General features: G+C 34.2%; 1 protein-coding gene across 8 annotated transcripts in view; it reads left to right on the top strand.

Annotated features, from left to right (window-relative positions):
* Positions 1 to 27,454, top strand: part of TBC1D5 (TBC1 domain family member 5) — a 535,872-nt gene that overhangs the window by 34,915 nt on the left and 473,503 nt on the right. For all 8 annotated transcript variants that reach the window (XM_078432387.2, XM_078432389.2, XM_078432388.2 and 5 more), the window contains exon 2: positions 8,684 to 8,743. The gene's annotated coding sequence lies outside the window, so the exon portion shown is untranslated. The remainder of the gene's footprint in view (positions 1 to 8,683; positions 8,744 to 27,454) is intronic.

Here is a 27,454-nt window from a genome sequence, read left to right as displayed (position 1 = left end):
TTTTGGCCACTCTGACTGGCGTGAGGTGGTATCTGAGTGTGGTTTTGATTTGTATTTCCCTGATAAGGAGCGACGTTGAACATCTTTTCATGTGCCTGTTGGCCATCCGGATGTCTTCTTTAGAGAAGTGTCTATTCATGTTTTCTGCCCATTTCTTCACTGGGTTATTTGTTTTTCGGGTGTGGAGTTTGATGAGCTCTTTATAGATTTTGGATACTAGCCCTTTGTCCGATGTGTCATTTGCAAATATCTTTTCCCATTCCGTTGGTTGCCTTTTAGTTTTGTTGGTTGTTTCCTTTGCTGTGCAGAAGCTTTTTATCTTCATAAGGTCCCAGTAATTCACTTTTGCTTTTAATTCCCTTGCCTTTGGGGATGTGCCGAGTAAGAGATTGCTACGGCTGAGGTCAGAGAGGTCTTTTCCTGCTTTCTCCTCTAAGGTTTTGATGGTTTCCTGTCTCACATTCAGGTCCTTTATCCATTTTGAGTTTATTTTTGTGAATGGTGTGAGAAAGTGGTCTAGTTTCAACCTTCTGCATGTTGCTGTCCAGTTCTCCCAGCACCATTTGTTAAAGAGACTGTCTTTTTTCCATTGGATGTTCTTTCCTGCTTTGTCAAAGATGAGTTGGCCATACGTTTGGAAGTTTATAATTTTAAACAAAAAGCATTTACCAAAAATTATCCAGAAGTTTAGGAAACTCACTAATTTAAATTTAAAAACTTAAAATAACCTTTAGTTAATGATTTTTATTTACCTTTGTTAGAACTTAAATGCAAAAATACTACCCTGTATTTCTTTATATGTAAATGGCAATCCAATCAAAAGGTGACTGAAAATTAATGACTGTTTTAAAAAATAGTTCTTAAAATTTCAGATTAGATATAATTTTTTCGTTAAAGGATTTAATACAAATGATAAGACTGGCTTAATTATAAAATTCATAAAGATAATTTAAATTCAGAATATTTAATTTAAGATAATTTAAGCTCAAATGTATAATTATGAATAGTTATAACTTCTAACTATATAGAATTTGAAATAAGTCATATAACCTTTTTAGATAATTTTCATAATTAGGTGAGAACAAGGCATGAACTATCTCCATTTGATTTTCTTGCTAATATTTGCAATTTAATGCTAGAGTTATTCCTTAATTACTGAAGAAAGAGTTGGCTATAACATGGTTACCAATTATTTTTCTATAATATGTGATACGTTTTAAGGCTGAACTATTCAAGCAATAAGTGTTGGTTAAAAAATTTTAAAAGAACAACTTACTAGTGGTGTGTGTGTTAAGGTAGAGTTAATTCTTTGGTGGATTTAGTGTTTATGGAAAAGAATAGCTGATTAAACCCAGAAATTTATTAGAATTAGCTTTCTTCATGTATAAAATCTGTGCTCCGCTGAACAGAGGCATGAGGTTCTGGTTTGAGCAGAAGAGTGAGACCCTTAACTGTATGTACCTTTTCTAGTGAGGCAGTAGGACAAACATGGTGCATTCTTTTCGAGCTGAGATATTATGGAATGGGAAAGAATTAACATAATTATTTTAAGATAATACTTGCTGAAGAAAACTAATGATAACTGTTAGCAGTTTTGGCCTCTGTTCCCAGATCCCCATGTATATGAATTTTTTGCCTGTTGAGGTGCTTATTAGAGGTGTTTTGGTGGGAAAGCTTTTGATTCTCTGACTTAGGATATTAATCTTTAGATGTCAGTGATTTTAGTTATTAGAGTGTCCCTGTTGTAAGCTCAAGAGGTGAAAAGTACTAACCTTTATTTCCCACCAATTTTAAGCCATTTATAAATGTTTATGATGAAGAATTTTGGCTTTGTGGCTTGTTTTAATGGATGCCATAGAAAGATCTTTGCAATTTGCTTTTACTTAATAATATATTTTATTATATTTTTATTTATTTTGGGGAGAGAGAGAGAGAGAGAGAATGAATGAATGAATGAATGAATGAATCCCGAGCAGACTTTACACAGTCAGTGCAGAGCCTGATGTGGGGCTCAAACCCACAAACTGAGATCATGACCTGAGCTGAAGTCGGACACTTAACTGACTGAGCCACCCAGGCGCCCCTTAATAATGTATTTTAAAAGAACATTGATTTTTAGTATTACCTTAAAAATTTATTTACTTGTTCACTTTTATGTTTTAAGTAACGATCAGGAAGTACCAGTGAGAAGCTTACAATTATGGGAACATTTTTATGTCTGGATATGTATATGTATGTGTGTATGTTTTCAAAGTCTGCCTTTTTCTCTCCACGAAGAAGACTTGAAGAAGCTGAGAAGAATACACACAAATTTAATTATAAGTTTGAATAAAAATTCAAAAGGCACCACGGAGTATTTCATTTTTCTTTGTATTGGAATGGATTGGTGATTAGTTAAAGTTGGGGTGGGTTGTCAGAATTTTAAATTATAAGGCCAAATATTCTTACGGTCTGACTATTGTGTCTGGTTGAAATAATGCATTAAAAAATTCATCATAAGTTTCCAGCTTAAATCCATCTTTATTCTAAACCACAAAGTTAAGGTGTTTGGTATCTTTTATCTGCTCAGGCATTAACTTTGAATCTGTATACCTATGGAATAGTTTGGAAAAAAATTTTATTTAAGGACCTTACCGCTGAGGTTTTTGAAATGGTCTGACAGTTTCTGCCTTTCTCAGCCTTTACTCACTTTTACCTGATGGATGTTTTAACTGCTTAGCCCAGTTTTCTATTAAAATTTTTTCCCATATCCTTAGATGTAGCACCATAGGAACCTTAAGATTCAATAAGCAGTGAAATTTTTAAAAATCTTGATAAATTGTTTGCATTTGGTGATACAGAATCACATAGGTTAGTATATCACTTCATTTAGTTTATTTGCTACGTGTGCCTAGTGATTGTCCTTTCAATTGCATGTGATGGGGTATGATGCGAAGAAGCAGCCATTGGTTAGATTTTGGGTATCTTTTTCTCCTTATATTGTTACATTTAATTTACATGTCTTTTCTTGTGTGTTTTTTGATGCCGTTCAACATGTTTTTTGACTTTCTAAGCTTTTAGCCTTTATTATATCTGTTCTGTGAAACCAGGATCCCATCAGGTTATTGGGATGCTTCAATTAGATGTGTGTCAAGCATTTGAAAACATGACCAAACACTTACACAAATAGTAGTTATGATTCTTCCTCAGGAGGTATAATTTCTTTTTTTCAGGTAGGTTTGAATTTCCATTTGATTTCTGCTAGATGTCTGAGCAGTGTCTTTTAAATGAACTGTGTTTAGAAATAAAAGAATCTCTTGTGCTTAGAGGATTCGATAGGTAAAGTATGCTGAAGTATTTTGTAGCTCACCTCACACTGAAAAAGACAGGTAATGGAAATTGGAATCCTGTTCATTTCAGTATAATTGAAAATATTTTCAGACTCTAAAGATACAAGAATATTTATTGTTGTTTTGTGTTTTTTTGTTACATTAAAAATAGCTCTAAATAAACCAAACACAATTTAGTATGAGTGGCAGCATGGGCAGAGTTTAGTGTTTAGTGAAAGTATGGCCAGAATGTTTCCGGTGGGAAAGGATATCATTAGCTGTTAAAACCTGGTCTCAATAACTTTCTTTACGGAGACCATTTGTCTCTACTAGAGCACATCTAGCCAAGTCGTTAGTTTTTTAAAAACAATGATAGAAAATGCAAGTCTGGAATTGTGCTGCAGGTATTGTGGTGGCTGTAGCCTTTGCACTGATAACGAGTTAACCGCAAGTTTACCTGTTTATTATGTTTATTATCTGTTTTTTTCTCGCATCTTAGATTGTCCAACTGTGTCTTCACTTAGGTTGGGAAATTTTCAACCATTATCTGTTCCAGTGTTACCTCTACTCTTTTCTCTTTTACATTCTTTTCTTTTTTAAAAAAAAAAATTTTTTTAACGTTTTATTTATTTTTGAGACAGAGAGAGACAGAGCATGAACGGGGGAGGGGCAGAGAGAGAGGGAGACACAGAATTGGAAGTAGGCTCCAGGCTCTGAGCCATCAGCCCAGAGCCCGACGTGGGGCTCGAACCCATGGACCGCGAGATCGTGACCTGAGCTGAAGTCGGCCGCTTAACCGACTGAGCCACCCAGGCGCCCCTTTTACATTCTTTTCTAATCTTGATCTGTTTGTGTTTCAGAGCATTGCTACTTCAAATGTGATTTTCAGGTCAGTGTTGGTCTGCAAACTGATTTCATTGGTCTGTGATGAATTAAGGACAAAAATTCAGAGTAACCATTCAGAAACTTTTAATAACAACTTGATTATTACTATGATATCTAAGTACATTTTATAGCTTTTGTCTGCAGTGGATTAAAAATTTGAAAAATGGTTCTTCATCACAGATGGTTTCAGAATTATTTTGTTAGGCCTTCTTACTCTATTCTTTGTTTTTCTTAGTTGCTCTTACATATTTTCTTTCTTCGTCTCTCTGAACTGAAATTTTACATAGGTTTTAAAAGTCTTTGTGATTATTTGTATTGAGTCTACTATTTAACTTTACCCTAAATTAAAACCTGTGTTTTTTATTTCTTGAGGATTTATTTAACTCATACATGTATTTTAAGCTTTTCTATTGCTTGGAACATCCTTATTGTATAATCTTTTCAATAATTGAAGAATCTGTAGTCTAATCCTGCTGTCTTTTGTTTGTGTTGATTCATTCATTGTGTCTAGTTTCCTTGTATGTTTTGTGACTTTTTTAAAAATTTGAGTAGAGTTGTTTTTGAAAGTTGGTGGATTCTTTGAGGCCTGGATTGAAGTTACTTTCTTTCACCAATAATTTGCCTATGCTTCTTCCCCCAGATGCCTCGGGGTACTAACAATTTAAGAGTACTTTAAATAACATTGTCATATGAGGTTTATTGGATTTTACAAGTAGCATGAGTGTATCCTGAGAACCTTTGTGAAGGTTATACTTTGTGGTTACAGTGTCAAGAGAATTGATAAAACATTCTTGCAATAACAGAATTAGAGATGATCAGAGAGATTGGAGGTTGCCAGGGGTTAGGGATGGTGGGGGCCAAGGGTGGGTATGACTGTAAAGGGTAACAGGAGGAAGATCTTTGTGGTGCTATTAACGTGAGGGTATAGCCCTTCAGAGTAACAGCTTTATGTAGGGTTTCCTTTTGACAGACTTTTAGAGTCTGTCTCCTGAGCCTGTGGAGCCATCAGGATGTAAGCCCAGTTTCTGCAGTGCGACACCTACTATCAAGATAAAAGCTATTTTCTGGGTTTGCTTATTCTACGTTTATTTTGTTTATAGCTTAGGTGAATACTGTACTTTCTTGCTAGCTAAGCAATTCATTAAAATAGATTTTTCTACTAACTTTAAAAAGTGATATATAACAGTATCAAGATAATCTAGTCTGCCATACTGCTGGAAATCAGTGTCTACATCTATCTACAATTTTGTCTCTTATCAAGTATGTTGCTATTTTGCGCCTCAGCTGTCTTATGTTTTTGTTATTATAATAGGCATTTTTCTTTATCTCCTTGGTCTGTCAGACTTCTTATGTGGGCCCATCACAGTCTATGCCTAGTTATGTTTTCTAATCTCGTCCCCGCCCCCCCCCCCATTCTTTTACTAGTGATATTCTGGTTTATTAAAGACATCGTATATTGTAGCTATCATTCTTTTACTCATGTCATTCCATCCTGCTTAAATGCTATCTCTTATTTTGACTCCAACTGCTTCTTCTAGCAGTGTTGACATTTTGGGCTGAATAATTCATTTCTGTGGGGGCTATCCTGTGCATTGTAGGATGTTAGCAGCATCCCTGGCCTCTGCCCATTAGATGCAAATAATACCTTCCATTTGTGATAAATGAAAGAGTTTCAGACATTGCCACATGTGCTTTGTAGGGGATGACGTCTCCCATGTTTGAGACCCACTGTTTTAGCCCTGTATTAATTTGGTCTCATTTGAGGAGCCTTCTCTGATTATCTGTGCCTGTGACTTTTACCGTTTGGATTTTTGGTAGTACATATTGTCTGGATTATACATTTGTCTCTGAATTTCTTTCTCTTCCTCCCTGCTCTGTGTGTGTGTGCGTGCGTGTGTGTGTTTGTCTTATTTCCCCCAAGTTCTAGAGCGTGGGGACGATATATTTGCTGTTTTGGTCAATCCAATATACATGTTAGTAGTTTTAAATATATCAATTGCTTGCCTTTTTCCGTTTTTTCTAGTTTTATATGGTAGTAGTGGGGGCTTAGGAAATTGAATCACTCTAGAAAGTGTGCAGAACTTCCAGGCATCCCAAATTATGAGACTTACAAATAGAGTTAATTCCAATGTAACAATGGTATGTATACCTGGTAATAGCTCTGGAAGATTCAAGGCGATGCAAGATAGTTGTAAAGATACAAGAAAGATATAATTTCTTTTAGATGTATGCAATATCTAAGTACCCAGAAAAATGTACAGTAGAATAGAAAAAATTCAGAAATATAGAAGATGGTAGGATTTGTAGAAGTTTGAAGTATGAATGATTAGTTCTACAGAGTGATATGAACAAAGTAATCAATATGTCGGAGTAAATTGTTAAGAATGATGGATGTAACATCTGGCTAGGAGTGACTTGAATAAAGCTGACAAATGTGATATGTGAATGTTTGTAAGTTGAAAACAAATGGGGCCCAGATAGGTTAGCTTCTTACTCCCAACCTAGAGGTAGCGTTTACACAAAAACAAACAGAAAACCCCCAAAACCCAAAACAAAAGTAGCCGAAAAAATCAACCACAAACAGTTGCAGATTATATACTGTATTGTATCAGAATAATTCCTTCACGTCCTATGATTTTTAATATTATTAAATATATTGGCTAGTCACTTTGACAAAGTCAGCTCATAAATGTGACTTTTAATGTTCTCATATTAACATTGGAAAAATTTTGATAAATGAAAAATTAAAAAAAATTTTATTACTGTAGACTTTTTTTTAGTATTGATTCTAATAAAGTATTCATAAATTTAGTGAAATAAATGACACACATTTAAAAAGTTAAAAAACTTTTTTTTTTTTAAGAGCACGAGTAGGGGAGAGGGGCATAGGGAGAGAGTGACAGTTTTTTTGTGTGTTTATTTATTTATTTTGAGACAGAGAATGTGAGCAGAGGAGGGGCAGAGAGAAAGGGAGAGAGAGAATCCCAAGCAGGCTCCATACTGTCCACACAGAGCCAGATGCAGGGCTCGAACTCACAAACTGTGAGATCATGACCTGAGCTGAAATACAGTCAGACACTCAACTGACTGAGCCACCCAGGTGCCCCTGAGAGAGAGAGAGAGAGAGAGAATATGTTAAGCAGGCTGCATGCTAGGTGTGGAGCCTGAGGTGGGGCTTGATCCCCTGGGGTCATGACCTGAGCCAAAATCAAGAGTTTGGACGCTCAACCAACTGAGCCACACAGGTGCCCCAATAAACTTTTTTTTTGAGCAGTTTCAGTTTTACAGAAAAACTGAGCAGAAACTACAGAGTTCCCATATATCTATTCATTCTTTGAAGGATATAAATTTTTTTCCCAAGGTATTCCACTATATACAATGTTATACACATAACAAACAACTTTACATCTCTGAACCAAATACGTACTGTAAGAGGAAAACCATACACTGCTAAAAATCATTTTACTCTAACCTAAGGTTTCTCATCAGCACTATTAACATTTTAGGCCAGATAATTCTTGGGTGGGGGAGTGTCTCTTCTGTGCATTGTAAATGTCTATTAGCAGCATCCCTGATCTCTACCCATTAGATGCCAATAATACCAGTTGTGACCACCAAAAATGTATCCAAACATTGCCAATGTTCCTTGGGAGGCACATTGTTCTCCAGTTGAGAACCACTGCTCTAACCAATTTGTGGTGTTTTAGGATTTGCTGTATTTTTTTAGGTGGGGGTCAGATTTAAGGGGCCTTTAGTTCAAGGAGTTGTGTAGAGAGAGTTAGAATCTTCCCTTCCACTTGGGGGCATAGGCAGTATAATAGTTTTACTGAGCTTCAGTTTCCTTAACTGTGGATAGGTAAAATATTACCTAACTGAAAGGTTGTTTTGATAGTTGATTGAGATAAATTATATAAAAAACTTTGGTTAATTTTAAATGTTGTGCTATCTTGTTTGAGTTTATTCTTTGGAATGTATAGAAAACCCATTTCAGAGTTCTTATTTCTGTGGTCAAGGCTATCATAGTTTGGGATCTACTATTTATGGACTTGAAGAGTATTATTACCGTGGGTAGACAAAAACTTTAAATGTTCGGTGAAAACTCATTTATGAGGTCAGTTGTGTTTTGACTCTTTGTGGTGCTCTAATTAGATTGTCACTATATTCAAATGTAGTAGTTTAGTGATCTCCTGTATTCTTTCAGCGACTTTGAGCTTCTCAAATTGAGGATAGCCAATCACATTGTCCTTCAAAGTTTTTGTCCTCATATCTGAAATCCTGCCAATTGTGACAGCTGGTGTGTCAGCTCCAATAGAGGAAGCTAGCCTCTGTCAGCATGTACTTGGTCCACTAAAGACTTCTAAAAACTTTGCACAGTTTACAACAAATGTCCACTTCTCATTGCTACTTTGTAGAATTATAAAACCTTGTTCATTAGTGATGAAATCTTATCTGTAATAATTAAGCTTATTCTTATTGTTCTACCTCTGCAGAAAATTTGCAAAGACTTTGAGAAGACAGGAAAATTATCAGAAAGACATTGCCATTATACTGTAAGTATTGCTTTGAAAAACAAATGTAAGTTAAGAATATTTTAAGTATCCAGTTGTTCCAGGGGAAAATATGTTAGGCAAAGATATTATATGTAAAATATAGAGCAGGATATATTATAATCTTATTAATAATTTATAAGAACTAATCCAATGCAGTCTTTTAAAAATTGAAAATGTGTTTTTATGTATTGAGATGAGGATTTTACCAATACCATTGAAAAATATTTCTAATTCTAACAAGGATTGATCTAGTTTATGTACATTTGCTTATTTAAAACTATCAGAATCCAGAAAATCATTGTAGTTTTGTAGGCTTGTGATTTGTTTGGGTGACTTATTGTTTAGGTTATTTTGCAGAATTATTTATTTGCTGATTTATTTATGTATTTCATTATTTATTTATTTGATTATTTAGTAAATTATTTATCTGATGAATTATTAATACATCTTCATGACATGCTTTAAATTATTTATAACTTAATTTTGAGTTTATTGCTTTTAGAGGCTGCATTGTTACTGACTAGTTTTGATTTTTTTCTTTGCGGTTCTTTAAAATTAAAGTATTAGCTCTAAGGCAAAAGTGTATTCATTGCAATGGCCATGGGTTTTTCTTTCTTTTTTTTTTTAAGTAATTTATGGTAGAGATGAAATTCCAGTTATGCTTTGTTTAGCTCTAAATTTACCTGTTTAGGGTTACTGATGACAGAATGTTTATGTGTTGTGTACATACTCATTGTAGAGTCACTTACAAATTAATGATATAGCCTATAGTATGTAAACTGAGGTTGAACATGTAAACCTCAGTCCACATTATCCTTTGTATCTCTAAAGGACAGGTCTGCATTTCTTACTTGCTTTAGAATCATGAATAGAGTCTTATTTTATTTTAGTGGCAAATCTATTTTACTACTGGGATATTTTTAGGAAAGTTCAGAGAAATGAAGTCCCACTTAGATTTGGATCCCTGAGATATAAATTTGACTGATGAAGCCTTTGTTTTTTTAAGTTATCATTATATGTGCATTTGGCAAACAGCATGATGTTGGTATAGATTTTTATATCAGTCATAGTGACATATTTATTTCATATCATATCTCTTAATGGAAAGTTTTATACCACTTTATTTTAATGAACTAAAATGGACAAGGGCCTTTATAAATGCAAGCTATAATTTCTCTGACTTGAGCTAATAATTCTCTTTTGTAAAGTTTCTATTTTTAACCAGATAAGGTATTTCTTCTTTTGTCTGATTCTATTTCATAAGGTAGTGCAGTTATTAGGGCTCTCTTATTGAATAGGTTTAATGAATAGGTTAAGTAGTTGTTTGGTAAAACAGTGTTGTGTGCAGAACTAGGTCTTCTGTGTTTGCTTGTAGTGAACTACTGTGTACTTTACAATTTTAACATTTCAGAGAGAGGCAGCATTGTACAATTCAAGTTAGAATTTCTTATTTTGAAATATTGAGTATATGAATGTTTAATTGGGATATTGCTTTAGTATCTTCATATACTTGTCTTAAAGGAAGTGGTTTCATTTGATTTCTATACATGGATTTAAAAATGTGAGGCGTCTGGGTGGCTCAGTCGGTTGAGCGACCGACTTCGGCTCAGGTCACAATCTCAAGGTTTGTGAGTTTGAGCCCCGCGTCGGGCTCTGTGCTGACAGCTCGGAGCCTGGAGCCTGCTTTGGATTCTGTGTCTCCGTCTCTCTCTGCCCCTCCCCCACTCATGCTCTGTCTCTCTCTGTCTCAGAAATAAATAAACATTTAAAAAAAATTAAAAAAAAATGTGCGTATTATACATATCCGTGACTTCTGTTTTGGAGATGAACAACCACAAACACTGTCAGATACGGAATTTTATTTCAAAATGCACTTCAGTATGCCACTGTGGACTTCTTTTGAAGAAGAAAGCCACCTTCTCCAATGTTGAATAAGATCTACTATGTGAGTTGTCATGATAATATTCCCAGCCACACTGTTAATACTTATTTGTGGAGTATTAGCTGTGTTACCAAGTGGTCTTCATTGGAAAATAAACGTGTGTGCACACACATGCACACACATGGGAAGTTTTCTCCTGACATCAAAATAATTTTTTAGGATTTGTTTTTAGAAGGAGACATTAATGGAGATTGTCATAATAATAGCTAGCATTTATTGAGCACTTATGTGCAGGTACGGTGCTTATATCTTTTACATGGATTTTTTGTTTTTCACAGTGAGATAAGTACAGTTATTGTCTTCATTTTATGAATGAGGAAACAGAGACTTGGAGGTGTTAAAGTAACTTGCTCATTGCCACCTACCTGCCAATAAGCGTTGGTGCTGGGATTAGGACTCACTGAGTCTGACTCTTCAGGGTCTTTCTTAGCCCATTACGATTTGCTTGTATAGTTGGTATTAAGCAGGTTTTTTTGTGGCGTGTTTTTTTTTTTTTTTTGGACTTGTTTTAGAGAATGTAGTTATTTATCTCTGATAGGTTTAACTTGCTAAGTATATTCATTTTGTGTTACACTTGGACATCTTTTTTATTTAAAAAATTTTTTTTTAATGTTTACTTATTTTTGAGAGAGAGAGTGTGCACGTGCGAGCACGTGTGAGCAGGGGAGGAGCAGAGGGAGAGGGAGACACAGAATCCAAAGCAGGCTCCAGGCTCTGAGAACACTTGGACATCTTTTTTAAACAGGAGGAAGAACTTGAGCTTCTTGAATTTTCTGATTTGATTCTTCTTGTAATCCTGTATAGTGGACCAGAATTATGTAAAGAAGAATTTGTGCCTCAGGGAGATTGTATGGTTTACCTTGTAGATGTCCAACACTCAGATCTTTTTGACTTTAAGCCCAAGGCCATTTCCAGGGCTCTCTTAGGTCAAATTGGATTTCTTTATTTAAAAAATGGTATTGTCAGGGTTAGATACATATATATTGTTGAAAGAATGATTAAGAGTCTGATATGTAAGCTTTTATAAGAATGACCACAAACGTACTATTAAATTAACTCTAAATATAGTGTTTTATATACAGTTAAGCATTTTAACACGTACATAAAAAGAATGAGAAAATAACCAATTGTGATTTTAAACACTTAAATGTAATTATTTAAAAGATTCTACAGAGCCTCCAGGAGAAAGGAAAAATGTTGTCAATTTGGTGTGAGACTAAGAGAACAGGATCTTTCTAACTCTATTTGCTACCTGAAAACAAAGGGCAGTCTTTCTCACCTTGGGTCTGAAGCACACAAAGAACCTCAGAAAGCAGATGAGCTAGAGTTAGATAGCAGTAGAGTTTGGGTGATGTTGGTATGAGTGCCCTAAGTAGCTGCATTTGTATGAACAGCAGGGTACTGTGTGAATCACTCAAAGTTTTAAGTTGGGGTTTTCAAATAAATAATTAATATTACATCATAAAATGCCCCACACCTATGAGTTAGTTAATATGAAATACTGTAATAGCTAGGATGGCCATATAATTTACCTTCCAATTTAGGACCCGCCATTACTAGTGTGGTAGTAATATCTCACATGCCTATTGAGTAATTCCTAATAGCCTTATGTAACATCTATTTAAGAGGAATCTTAATTCACATACACTATCTTTAAAATGTTTGATTTTATGATAAAACTTCTTTTGCTAGTATTTATGTTTTTGTTAGCTATACATAGCAGTTTGTGGCTATGACTTTTATAAAGTGTGACTCATGGTGTTTCACAGCTTATGGAACCTATTTTCAAGGTGAAAGTAAAGAGGTGTTGCTTTTGGGAACAGAAAGATGAGGATAGCAAAGTTGCTCATGGTATAGTAGAGAGTTCTAAAGGTTCTCTTGATGTCATACATTACAGGATATTCTGTGATCATTTTGCCTTGTAAATCTTTTAATTGGTGGCATATTTAACGTTGTACTGAAAATGAATTCTATTTGTTACACCTTCAGAATTTATAATTTTATGTTTGATGATCCAATGGTTCCCGGCTGCCCCCCACCCCCCCGCCCCCAAAAAAAGCCCCACCATGTTACATGTCGTATATATTGATATGTTGGCAGTTTGGCCAAAATATCTTTGAAAACCACTGTTTTTTTCCTTGGTGAAATGTTGTATAGGAAAATAGGAATCTCTAGAAAAGGGTGGTTTTTTGTAGTTTTCTTTTTAATTCCCTATTGACAGATATTTATCTAAAATGGCATATTACATTATTAAAGTCATAACTAGATTATTAAAAGTTCCAGTTTATTTGCATTTATAGATGATTTGTTAAGTTGAACCAGGTAACCACACTGGCATATTTGTGTTTGAATATATAGTTAAAAAAAAATTCTTGTGCAATAATTCTTACTCATTCATATGTATAATATTAGAACCCTTTTCATTCAGAAAAGCCTATTATGCCTAGTAACAAAGGAGGAGCTTCCTTATATTCTGCCTTGAGTTTGTCACAGTATAAAGTACTTTGTAAAATACTACTGTAGTTCTAAGAGTAATAATATAACTTCTGTGTTGGCTCTGAGAGAAGCTCCTTTATAATTGTGACAAGTGAAAGTACAGCCAAAGGTCACGTTGAACACAAAATTTCTTTCACACCTCGTCCGTTTTGTGGATAGCATGTGAAGTAGTGTGGGTCCCTGCACTGATATTTTAAGAGAGCAACCCAAGGTTGTTCCCGTGGAAATGTTTCAAATACCTTTCTCCCTAACCTCCCATGCGGTTGCTAAATTTGGCATGAATGTATATTTGAATCCTGGACTAATTAAATGGAACCTTATTAAATTTAAAGTTTGCAAAATAAAAAAGGGGACTCTTAGTAAGGATTTCTTGGGGCACCAAATAATACTGATATATGAGTCTTTAATACTGAATATTATGAATGCAGTGTCTTGGTGTTGATGTTGCTCAGTGAAACTGTGAACCCCAAACAACATAGCAACAACAAAAACAGAAAGTAAAATCCACACAAATGTAGTTATAGAAGCATGGCATGCCTATACGTGTACAGTTTATTGATTATATCATATTTGTGACTTTAATTTGGTTAAGTAAAAGTTGGAATATTAAAAAGATTATAGGAAAACTTTCTATTAAAAATTATATAAAGGGGATATACATATGATCCAGGTTGGTTATCAAATCTGTTTAACTCCTTCTCTTTACACAACATCAAAAAATATAGGTCACAGAAAGGATATTTGGAAGAGGATAAAATTGGCAGGTTACAGTTTTTAGTATAATTGATAAAAGTGTTTCTTTTTGTTTTTGGAACATTTTTTTAAAGTTGTTTTTCCTACTGCAGTATGCTCTTTCCTATGATTCTTCCAGAATAATGATTTAGAAGGAAGAGTGGTGCTCCTTCAGAAGAGAAATTTTGGAAATTAGTAGAGATGTTTTTGTTTGTCACAATGATTGTGGGAGTGTTTCTGGCATTTAATGGATGTGGATCCGGGATGCTATGTATCCTATAGTGCATGGGACCGTCTCAGACTACAGAATATTGTCCTGAGTACCACATAACTTTTGAGTGGCTGCTTGCTTAAATTATCTTTAAAGATAAAGCAATAATGCTTTCGTGTGTAATGATACAAATTTTTATAAGATTAGTTACATGAAAGATCTGATAATGTGGGGGAAATTTGTGTGGGGAGGCTTAAGTAGAATAAAGAAATCGTCTTAAAATTCTATGTAATTTACTTCACACATTCTTTCCACATCCTGATTTATATATAGCATTTAATATATATGTATATATATATATATATATATATATATATATATATATGGCATTTCTAACTAGAAATTTAGTTGTAAAGTTTTCAGTTCAGTAATGCAGTTTACTGGAGGCTCAAGAATACTGATTGCAAATATGTAAGAAGATATTTAAGGTTTTTGTAACAACAAACTAAATTTTAAATTAATGGATCTCATTGAATTTTATTAGTTAATATGAATTATATAAAGATATTTCGTGATTGCCATCCTAAATATTAAAATTTCATTTTTTAGAATAATTATGAGTTAAAATTATATTTAAAAATTGTTTATTTTTATGTTGCCTAGTCTTCGGTACTACTCTGATATCATCTCTAGTAGTTTATTATATAACTTCTCTGTAACTTTTTATGTTACATTTCCTTACTCGCTCTATTTACTATTTTCTCTTTTAGGAAGATACAGCCTCTATCTATTGCATTTTTTTTAACTATCTTTTTTTTTTTAAGTTTATTTATTTGGAGAGAGAGAGAGAGAGAGCGCTCTAGCAGGGGAGGGGCAGAGAGAGGGAGAGAGAGAATCCCAAGCAGGCTCCATGCTGTCAGCACAGAGCCTTGAGTAGGGCTCGATATCACAAACCATGAGATCATGACCTGAGCCAAAATCAAGAGTTGGATACTTAACCTACTGAGCCACCCAAACGCCCCATCTATCATATTTTTAAGTACTAGAGACTTAATGTATATGTCTTGACAGTGTGGTAGCATTCCTGGGATATATTGTAATTGCACTGTACCACATCTTAGCATAGGTAATTGTTTGACACTGCACTTAAAAGTAAAATCCAGGTCAGTTGCACTAACAACCACGTTTCATAATTTTTTCCATTTCAACAGTGTATGATTTGTTTTGGCATTTTAGTTATTATTTCATTTAAGCTTCACATTAGATTAATTTTGTCTGCAATCACTTACCTCAACACTGATTTTCATTCTGGAGTTCTCCTATGCTACTTACTCTTTCTTCATTTTTTCCTATAGTTTTTGTAGAGAATGACTTGTTCTTTCATCTCTTTGATCCAAACTTATTTATTTATTATATATAGATGCAAATATGTGACTTTTATTCTCTCTTCTTAAGTAGCTATGCCTAAGCACTTATTTAATAAAATATGTATTTTGATATAAATTACTTTTATTTTTCATTAATATTATGATTATGGAATTAGTATTGGTTAAAAAAATTCTGTGTGTAGTTATATTTTATTATCTCTGTACTTCATTTCAGGATAGTACAGGGAATGAAAGGGGTATGGGATCTGGTGAGATTGAGAACCACTGTTGTAGAAATGTGTGCTTATTCCTTGTAGCTCTTCCAACTCATGTGCTTAAAGGATTCTTCTAGCATAAATTGGAGCTTCTATCAAAACCAACAATTTGGAGTGCCTGGGTGGCTCAGTTGATTGAGGGTCCAACTTGATTTTGGCTCAGGTCATGATCACAGGGTCTTGGGGCTGGCCCCACATTGGGCTCCATGCTCAGCATGGAGCCCGCTTTGGACTGTCTGTCTCTGTCTCTGTCTCTCTGTCTCTCTCTCTCTCTCTCTCTCTCTCTGTCTCTGTCCCCTGCCCACTCCCCTCCCCCCCATTAAAAAACAGGGGAGCTTGGGTGGCTCAGTTGGTTAAGCATCTGACTTTGGCTCAGGTCATGACGTTATGGTTTATGAGCTTGGGCCCCACATCAGGCGAACTCAAGTCCCTCAGTTACTCATGCGCTCTCTCTCCCTCTCTCAAATAAATAAATAAATAAATAAATAAATAAATAAACAAACAAATCCCAACAATTCATGTAGAAATTAAAATTTCAGCCTAAACACTCTTCTAATTAGGAATATAGGGACTTATTCTGATTTCTTTGATATTTTATAAATGAAAATTAGTTGCATATGAAGTATGTGTAATAGATTAAAAGATGAGATTTTATTTTGTCTATAAGATACCCAAACAGAGTGGGCACAGTTTTTCACATAAAATTTGAAAAATTACTAATGCTAATTAATCAGTTTTGGGGGGGGGGATTCTGAAATTAATGAGTGATATACTGATTTGACAACCATATTGAACTGTTGCTTATGTCTCTAAATCATTCTCTTGCTTCATGAAAGCTATACTGTTACATTTTGTTATTGGTTTTGTAAATGAAACATAATTATAAAATATTCTAGTTAAACCCTGTCAGGAGTGAAAATGTCTTTGTATGCATTTCGGTATAGATACATGATTTCGTTTATCTTCAAAGTGATACTGTTTTACACTGCACGTGAGCATAACAGTAGAGATGAATGTGTAGCAGTTTGGCAGTCATTTGATACTGGTTTAATGTAGATACTCAATCTGAAGACTAATGGCCATTGCCATGGGGTTTCCCTCCAATCTTACAGGCATCTTTGCCTAGGCAAAGAATACTTGCTTCTAATTGCTTCCTCTAGTATAGTTTGCTATGGGTACTATTGAGCTTCCATTTTCATTCATGTTGTGAAGTATTGAGGTGATCTAGAAGGTCAAGAATTTTTTTTAAGTTTGTTTATTTTAAGAGAGAGAGCGTGTGCATATGTGTGCACGCATGAGCCAGGGAGGGGCAGAGAGAATCACAACCAAGCTCCACGTCCAGCTCGGAGACTGACACAAGGCTCAGTCCCACAAACATGAGATCATGACCTGAGACAAAACCAAGAGTAAGATGCTTAACTGACTGAGCCACCCAGGCACCCCTAGAAGGTCAAGGATTTGATATTCTCTGAGGTTGGATAGCTTTGCTCTGGTCTCTCTCTGCAGATTGCAACTCATTGCCTTTTTTCTGGCTTAACTTCCTTATTATATGGACATAGATCTTAGGAAAGGTTAAAATGGCTTCATTTTATTCTCAGACTTGATTAATAGTTTGGTTGGGTATAGAATTTTAGGTTGTAGATAGTTTATTTTAGAATTTTGAAGGCTTTGTTTTACAGCATTCAGTGTTGCTACCAAGAAGTTCATTGTCTTTTTTCCCCTCCCTCTACATTGTTTTCTTCTGTGCATGACCTGTTTTTATTATTCTGAAAGCTTTTAAGATCTTTATCTTTGTGTTTTTATGATGATGTGTTTTGGAATGGGTTTTATTCATTGTTTATACTGGGACTTCAGAGGACCTTTTCATTCCAGAAGCAAGTGTTTTCCAGTTGGGGGAAATTACCTTCAATTAATTTATTCTTACTGCTTGTTAGTTTTTTTCTAGTTCTCTTATTTGCAGATTTGCCACCAGGGTAGTAGAGGTGGCATGTGTGAGACTGGATGTTATTGTACTGTGGATAAAATAGTTTGCTTCTCCTTGCTATCTTTTGTGAAAAGTTCTCTTATGAGTTACTTCCTTTAATATGTTACTTCTCTATTTTTCAATAATTTGAGATCTTTTTGGGGTTTTATGAGGGAAAGGAAATAAGCCTATGTGTTAATCTTTGTTGACTCAATCTTTCTATGTGCTGTTCACTGCTTACCTCTTTTCCTGGTTAACTTATCCTGCAAGATGCAGCTCTAAAAAGCTTTCTCTGATTTCTCAGTGATGTCAGCTCACTTCCTACAAACATTTGTAGAGCACTTACTGTATCATGTTGTAATTATTATTTTATTGGTTATCTTTGTAATAAAAATAAGAGTTGTACTATCTTTACCAATATTTCTGTACAAAAATAGTATTTCCTAAATGAATGAAAGCATAAATAAAATATAGAAATGAGATAGGGGCACCTGAGTGGCTCAGTCAGTTGAGCATCTAACTCTTGATTTGGGCTTAGGTCATAATCCCAGGATCTTGGGATCGAGCCCTGTGTCAGGCTCTGTGCTAAGTGTGGAGCCTGCTTTAGATTCTCTCTCTCCCTCTGCTCCTCTCCCCTATTCGTTCTGTCTCTCTCTCTCTCTCTCAAAAAAAATTTTTTTTTTAAATGGAGTGCCTGAGTGACTCAGTCAGTTAAGCTTCTGACACTTGGTTTCAGCTCAGGTCATGGTCTCACCCTTTTGTGAGATTGAGCCCCATGTTGGGCTCAGAGCTAATAGCAGGGAGCCTGCTTGGGATTCTCTCTTCCTCTCTCTCTGCCCCTCCCCCATTTGCATGCATGTGCATGCTGTCTCTCTCTCCCTCTCTCTCTCTGTCTCTCTCTCAAAATAAAAAGAAAAGAAATGAGATAGATAATAGGTAGAAACAGTACAGTTTTGTCAGAAGAATTACAGTTATTTCTTCTTTTAATCCTATTTAATTAATGTTTGAATAAAAACTAAAACTTGGTAAATATTTACTTTTAGTAAAATATTAATACCGTTTGTGTCCTCAAAGTAATGTCTTTATATTGAAGCTAACGTACCAAGTAGTCATGAGAATTTCAGTGTAAGAGAGCATCTTTCTTAATGAATTTAATTAGGAATTAAGCTATAAGATATTAAAAAAAAGCAACTAGCGAAGAGTTATATATTAAGGAGAGTACAATGAAATCATAGGAAAGAGGCAAGAATGGAGAAAAACTCTTGTCTTTTTGGTTAACATAGAATTCTAATAATTCCACATAATAAAATTGAAAATTCTAAGAAAACAAAATATATTAGTTTTGTGAAAACTTTCTGTATCCACAGACAAAAGGAAAACATCTGCATTAGCACAAGATTTTGTTAAAGGATCTTCATCACTCTCTTGAATTTAAGTTTCACCATCAGAATGACCTGTTGTCTCTTTGTGGGAAATTTTCCTTTGTTCATAATTTTGTTTTGTTTTATCAATTTAACTTTAATGGTAGGAAATAAAGTTTTGAACTATTTGACTCATGACTCCTGTTTCCATATAAGTTAAAATAAATCAATCAGGAAATATGTATTGAGTACATAGATGTCCTTGCTTGGTGTGAAGGCAGGTTCAAGAGGTATTCACTTTGAGAAGGTGCACTTTATTAAGATGAATACACATAAGAAGTGGCAGGTACAAAGTTCAGTAGGATGAGAAATGTCTCAAAATTGTATATGGTTAATTACCAAAGAATGCACAGATGGGATTTATAGTAAATTTAGCTATCTTTAGTAGAATGTTGACATATTCTTTTTTTTTTAATTTTTAAAAGAATGTTTATTTTTGAGAGAAAGACAGACAGTGAGTAGGGGGGTGGGCAGAGAGAGAGGGAGACCCAGAATCTGAAGCAGGCTCCAGGCTCTGAGCTGTCAGCACAGAGCCCTACATGGGGCTCGAATTCAGGAACCATGAGATCATGACCTGAGCTGAAGTCAGATGCTTAACTGAGTGAGCCACCCAGGCGCCCCTGAATGTTGACATATTCTTAAGTTATATCTTACATGGTATATATAAAAGCAGTAAGGATTAATAACTTGATGAAGTTACTTAATGTGTTCTGAATTTTATTTTTAATATTTCTCTCTCATTTTAGCCCATAGACCCAGTATCTTCAGGGCTTAGTCATTGTTCTCCTTGAGTTTGTTTACTAATTAGAAATGTTCTTAGAATTACATAGAATTACTCTTGGGATATTACATTTTTCACCTATTAATTCATATATGTACTGTTATTATGTATGTGGTATGTTTTATACTATTATAATATTCATGTACTATTATAATGTTTGTATAAAATCATTCACATTTCAGAAATTAGGATTATACCAGAAAAGGTGATTTTTTTTTTTTTTTTTTTTTTTTTGCTGTGTGTTAATGTTGTGCTTCATAAAGCATGGTTTGACTTCTTTGTTTTTTGTCCATGTATTTTTATTTAAACTCAGCATTCATATTTTTCAACAGTCATTTCAGGATAAAGCTAGATATATTTTTTCACCCAAATTCACTATTTTTTTTCTATCTTGTAATTCATTTGCAATTTGATGAAAATATTTTTTTAGCTGGGCCAGTTTCACATGTGTCCTGTCCCTACCATCCATCTCCAACAACTCCATCTCCTCTCCTTGTCTTTTATTTTGTATCCCATTTCATATGGTAGATGACAACAGAACCCAGTACACACACAAAAATATTATGAAAAACTCAAATCAAGTGTAGAAGGTTTATGGAGAAAAAATGTAATTATGTTATTGTATAAACTTTTACAATGTTGTCTAGCAAGCTAGAACTGCCTAACAGATGTGACTACTTCATTGTTTCAAATTTATGCCAATCAGAGTTGATAGGATTTGATCACACTCTAGTAGATTTATGAGATAAATTACAATATTGCATGACATACTTCAGATAGAAAACATCAATGTAAGTTGAATGTGATTTCTTGTGTAAGATAACAAGCCAGTAATTCTTTAAGTAAGATGGTTTCTCCTTTAAGAGAATATTTATCAGTTTTTGTGAAAATTAACACTATCTCTGATATTTTTTTCATGGTGACAAAAAAGTATATTAAACTTTTGTTTTAGTGTACAAATGTGATTGTAAATGAGTGGCATCTTGTTTCTATTTAGATATAGATGACCTGTCAAATTTCCAAAGGCCTGTAAAGAAATGAGGCTGAACTTAAAAGAAATTTGACTGCAGAAAATTTTAAGACAAGATAAAAAGCTTGTCATCGTGGTACTTCTTTATTTTATTTTAAGTTTATTTATTTATTTTGAGAGAGACAGCGAGTGAGCACGAGCAGGGGAGGGGCAGAGAGAGAGGAGAGAGAGAACCCAAGCAGGCTCTGCACTGTCAGCGCTAAACCTGCCCAATGTGGGGCTCAAACCCATGAGACGGGAGGTCATGACCTGAGCCGAAATCCAGAGTCGGACACTTAACTGACTGAGCCACCCAGGGGCCCCAGGTACTGACTTTTTTAGAGTAAGGTTTCATTAGGTAAGTCTTACTAGGAATTTTCTTTTTCTTTCTTTCTGTTTTTTTTTTTTTTTTAAACAAGTAGAAGTTTAATACTTCACACAAACAAAGAAAATGAGAAAGACCATATTCACTAATGAAGTGATGGGTTTCCCCAAGGAAGTTAGAGCCAAGGAATGGGAGTGAGGTTCTCAGTCAAACCTGTTTGTTCTAACAATGAATGATAGAAGCAGTTATTTAAAAGTCCCTGCTAAGATTGTTTTTAACTTCACTTAGGAAGTCTACATGGCGGAATCCCTCAGTTCAATTTTGAGATGAAAGCATGGAGTCTCTTGAGAACTTGATACGAAAATATTACTAAGTCAAATCATTTGTGAAAAGAGGGTAGTGGGGCGCATGTGTGGCTCAGTAGGTTAAGCGTCCGCTTTCGGCTCGGGTCATGATCTCCCAGCTTGTGGGTTCGAGCCCAGCGTCAGGCTCTGTGCTGACAGCTCAGATCCTGGAGCTGCTTCGGATTCTGTGTCTCCCTCTCTTTCTGCCCCTCCCCTGCTCACTCTCTGTCTCTGTCTCTCAAAAATAAATAAAATATTTTAAAAAACTAAAAAAAAGAAAAGAGGGTAGAATTTTTAGTTTCTTCAATTGAAATTTAAAAATTTTAGAATATGGAGAGTAGCCAAACTGATTATTATTAATATTTTTTAAAGAAGATAGACCCTCGTTTTTCAGGGAAGGGTATTGTAAAATCTTCCTAATTATTTTTTCAGAAAAAAAGTTATTTACATCATGGTTTAGGTTTAAAATATTTAAGAAATATTCCAAATGTTTACAGATGTCTAGAGGATAAGTAGAACAGGCAACCTTGTATTTAACATGCAGAATTAGTGTGTTAACATTTGCTGTATATATATTGTAAAAGCCTTTTAAAATCCTTCCTTTTACAAAGATTACTACATCTTGAAATTGGTTTATATCCTTTCTGTCCATGTTTTTAGACTCGTAGTACATTTATGTGTTCAACATGAGAGTTCTTACAAACTGAAATATTCTGTTAGAATTTATGTAGTTTTTTTTTTTTTTTTTAATCCTTTTTACCCAACAATGTTTCTGAGCTGTTGCTTCTAATTTTACATTTAGTTACTAATTTTAACTGTTATCTACCTAATATTCCGCGATAGGACAACATCAGTACCATAGTTGCTGTATCTGTTTGCTTTTTGGTGGACATTTAAGGGTCAGGACACTTCGCACAGACTTTTCCACAGATACTTGTGTGGCTCTGCAGTGCTCAGGGTGTTCGGTACACGGGACGGGCTGCCATCAACTCTTACAGCACTGTATCCAGGTTCTGGTACTCAGCAGCATTCTCAGGCAGTTTCGTGCTGTCCTCTTTTCTTGCTGAAGTTCCTCTGCTGTTAAAAGCCAGTTGCAAAGAAGCCTGCATAAAATCTTGTTATGCTGCTCTTTAAAACAAAACAAAAACAAAAAGCAAAAACCATTCTTCTATCCTTTCCCCACTCTGTATATAAGAACATAAAATCTGTATCTTTTTTGGTATTTGTTTGAAAAAGATGCCTTTTGTTATATTTTCCAGTTTTTACATTTTTGTTTGATTTTAACCTCTGGGAGGCTGGGACCTATGCTATTTGGGGGGTTATTTTTCCATAGCAACAGGTGCACTGGGGTCTGTGCATAAATAAGACATGATTTTGCTGAATAGGAACAATGTGATTTTGAGCCCAATTAGTTATGTAACTGTTTCATTTACTAACTGTGAAATATTGAAAATGATACACTCTTATTTGTGAACACTTTGGAATTTTTTTAAAGATTATTTGAAAATTTTATAATCTAAATTACATTCTTTGGGTTCAAATTTATATTATAATTTTCACAAGTCAGGCTTATTTTAATGCATTTTATATTTTGGTAGAAGTCATACATTTAAAAGTATACTTAAACATATATTAAACACTTAAGATTTGGATTATGATGCACCCTAACCGTTGAAGAGAAAGCTGTCAGTTTATGAAATTCTTTGACTTTGTGCCCAGCAGCTTGAAGCTGCCTCATACCATGCCAAATATTAGAATATTACTATTATTAACCCTTTCACTGAAAGTATTTCATCTTGAAATAAAAAAGATGGAATATGTTATTAGATCTGTATCATTTCTTACATATCAGTAGTTTCAAAAAGCTGAAAAATGTTTATGCTGTGTAATAAACAGATGCTGCTCTAACAATGCAATACATTATGTACCAAAAATGATCTCTGTTTTAATCATAGATGCTGATTTAATGAGACAAGACTAGCTTACATCAAAAATGGATTTAGGATGTGATTTTTTTTTTCTGTCTGTGTTTTTTCTACATAATTAATAGACATACCTTTTAATGTCAGTGTCAGAATATTTTTGGAGTATTTATTTCTTTGATTTTTACATGCGTTTTCTTTTTTAAATTCCTAGGAGAATGTAATTGTCTCATAAGCCCATTTAAAATAGTAACAAAATTTTAAAGAAGATACCTCAGTTTTGCCCTGTATTCTGTTTTGCATGAAAATGATTCTTACGTGTTGTTGTTGTTGTTGTTGTTTTAAAGTTTCTACCTTTTTTTTTTTGAGGGAAGACTTTATTTTTACATAACTTATGGGGGAGTTCTAGGGGCGACTGTCAATTAGTCCATGAATTGCCTGTTGGGAGATGGTGACGCTTGAGGTTTCCAGTCTCTCTGATGCAGGGTACTTAGGTTACTGTGCCCAGAGTTACTGGAACCTTTCCTAATCTATGAGAGAGCTCTTCAGTGGGCTCTACTTACGTTTCCTCTTCACTTGATTTTATTTTTTCAAACTCAACTGCAGTCGCTGACTTTGAGCTCTTAAATTCCCCTACATCTGGATTGTACATCTCAATCGACAAATTTGCCTTTGCATATGGTCAGATAATTCTATATTTGGAAGAATATTCCTATTGTGTGTTTTATTCCGTTGAATCTAGCAGAGTTAAATGTAGTTTGGATGCATAGGGAAGAATTAATGATGGGAAGATACAGAGTTGGTAAATTATTTATTCTGGCCCCGAGGAAGCTGAAAAGCTGAGTGAAAGACTAATAAATCATTTGTGGTAGTGCTGGTTGTCACTTCCAATTATTTTAGACGGTTTTGTGATAAACTGCAGCACCTGCTAGATATCCGCACACCCTCCCTTGATGCTGGTGGTGCAGCTTGTCTAGTCGATTATCAGAGGCAAGTTTGTGTAAAGTTTATTTAGGTCGGAAAGGAAATTGCTCTTTTTAAGTCGATTTGGTTGCCTTTTTTCATCGTTTTGATTGCTGAAAGGATTCCTGTGACGTGGCAGGGACTCTGGAATGTACATACCACTTTAGCCAGGGGAGACTCTCTTTATCTTTTGTTAAATTAAATACTTGAAGGATTGAGCTTCTTTGTTATTCCCAGACTAATTAAAAACTACTTCTACTGAGATGATTAGTATGCTGAAGATCAAATCATCTTTTTGATACCACACCATTTAATAGAAAACCACTGCTGCTGTTTGACCAGACCTTTCTTCATCATTCTTTGTTACTAATGGCCGAGGCTTTGAAATCAGTAGCTCTAAAAGGTAGTGGGGTCCCTCTTTGCATTGGTCCTGAACTCAGCTGCTGAGATCCTTGGAGGCATAAAAACAACTTGAAAGAAAGCTTAGCTAAGACTGGTCTGGTGGTAGCAGTGATGAGATAGAGCTCTCTAAAACTCCGTGGAAATAAATTGTGAATGTTACCTAATGTGCATGCTTGAAATTCTGGTCAGTTCTTTTGTTTCCATCAGAGTTTAATTATTGTTTATTATTTTGGCCCCAGAGCACAGAAACTTTTGTTTAATACAGAATAACTTTGTTTTCATTGAGATTTTTAGCTTTAATGTAAAAATATGGGGTATTTGAGAGGACTCTTAAGACTATATATAAAGAAATAATCTTGATAAGTGTCTTGTATTTATTCAGTCACACTTTTACTAACTTATTTCTCCTCATAAACATTTATTAAGTTCATGTATTCCTGGTGTCTGGGAACAACTACTACTATTAGTTATAACTGATTCTTTTTTTAGAGCTTACAGTTACCATGTACTACTGTAAGCATTTTATATATAAGCTCATTTCAGTAAGGCTTTTACTTACTGTTCTTATTCTTATTTTACAGAGGACCCTTATGGAGTGATAAGGCCATAGTGATCTCATTTTTCCTTTGAAGTCTGTACAAAGAAGGAAGTGTTTATGATAAATCTTAATTAATTAGGTTTAGAATTTCAATCAAAATGGCATTTGAATTTCCTATTATATACATTCTTTCACTTTTATTCTCTACATAATTAATCATTATTATATTCTTATGACGAAGAAATTGAAGTTTAAAGAGATTAAACCACTGTCTTAGGTTAATCAGCAGTTTAGAGGTTAAGGAGCTGGGATTTGAATCAAGATCTGACTGCCTCTACACTCTATTTAGGAATTACAAAGCCTACTCTTGATAGTCTCTTGTTTGGTAAGCAGTGGAAAGTGGCTAATAGGAACCCAGGCTACTGCAGAACTTTTCCAGAAATAGGCTCAGTGTCCCTAGATGTAGTGGGTTTTTTTGTTTTGTTTTGTTTTTGAGAGAAGTTAAAAATCTAAATCTTTTTATGTGAAATGTTCAGATTTTTAAGTCTTGGCAGTTTATTCGGGATAAGTTGTTTGCCTACTGAATGTGAATGCCACTATGTGACTTTTGCATATTGCCTTTGGTAGAATTTGTTTTAAATTAAGTTTCCCTTCTAACTTTATCCAATTGAAAGCTAGTAAGAGTCTATGAAAGAGTATTAATAGGACAATATCAGTGGAATTACATACTTTGGGGAGATTAACAATAATTATTCATTATTTTAGTAATTTTTTTTAGTTTATGATATACCTCAGATGAGTTTTAGTTGAACTTGGATTTCTAATTATCGTGGGATGCTACTAATTTAAATACGCTCTGGCATAGAACATAAAATCAAAGAATAAAAAAGTCAAATTAGAATCTTGAAAATCTAAGCAGGTATTAAAATATGTAAATGTTAATTGAAACTCTCTCAATGTTGTGCCTTTGGTAACAAATCCTATTATTCCCTCCTTTCCCTACTTATATTCATTTATTTTCCTATGGTATGAACCATGTGGAGGTTTAAGATACATGGAGTTTTTCACTGAAATGCCTTTATCACATTTATAGGTAGGATAATACAACATGTGGAATGTTGTGACTTTTACTTTGTGAAACTTTGTGAAATGGAATTTCACACAATTAGTCAGAGGCTTTTATTTATATGGAGTATTACCCCAGTAGCACTTTTTTGGTGAATGGGAAGCTGAAATAAAAATCAGTGGTTGGTTGTTATGCTTTTATGTTACTTAAAATACAAATAATGTATCCTTGGAGACAACTTCAGCGTCATTTCATCAGTGATTCAAAAAAATCGAGACTAAATTTAGTTGTTAGGATAGAGAGTTCTTTGCAAACCAGGTTAATATTTACTGTTTCAAATTTATTATTTCAAAATAATTTTTCTTTATGAATTTTTAAAGCCTGTGTTGTAAGGAAAGACATTCCATCCAGAATCACTAGCTCTTTCAAAAAGAGCGTAATCAATTATGAATTCTTTAGTTTGTCCTTCAGATTCTTTATGTATTACTTAATATATAAATAAAATACTTGTTACCGACGTAATTTTTCTCAACTAGAGTTTTTGGACTTAAAGCATTTTATTTAATAGTATTCACCTATTGGTCAAATTATGGCTTTAAAAATTTAATAGAAAAATATTTTACTGTGTCTTTTTTATTTTAAGAACAGTATATACTCATTACAGAAAAATTGAAAAAATAAAAACCACACATAATCCCACTACCGAGAAATGACTAGCAAACCTCTTTCTTGGAGGTTTTTTTTTCCTTTTTCACTTTGTCTGGTTAGCATTTTATATTTATCTTTTCTGTGATATTAGTCATAGTTTAGTGATTTGTTTTTATTTTTATTTATATATATATTTTACATATATATATGTTTTAAAGTTCATTTATTTATGAAAGAGAGAGAGCAGGGGAGGGGCAGAGAGAGAGAGGGAGAGAGAGAATCTCAAGCAGGTTCTATGCTGTCAGG

The sequence above is a fragment of the Panthera onca genome, chromosome C2, assembly GCF_046562875.1.
Source record: "Panthera onca isolate mPanOnc1 chromosome C2, mPanOnc1 haplotype 2, whole genome shotgun sequence".
Lineage (NCBI taxonomy): Eukaryota > Metazoa > Chordata > Mammalia > Carnivora > Felidae > Panthera > Panthera onca.
The sequence above is the reverse complement of the archived record's forward strand: the minus strand, read 5'-3'. Positions and strand labels throughout refer to the sequence as shown.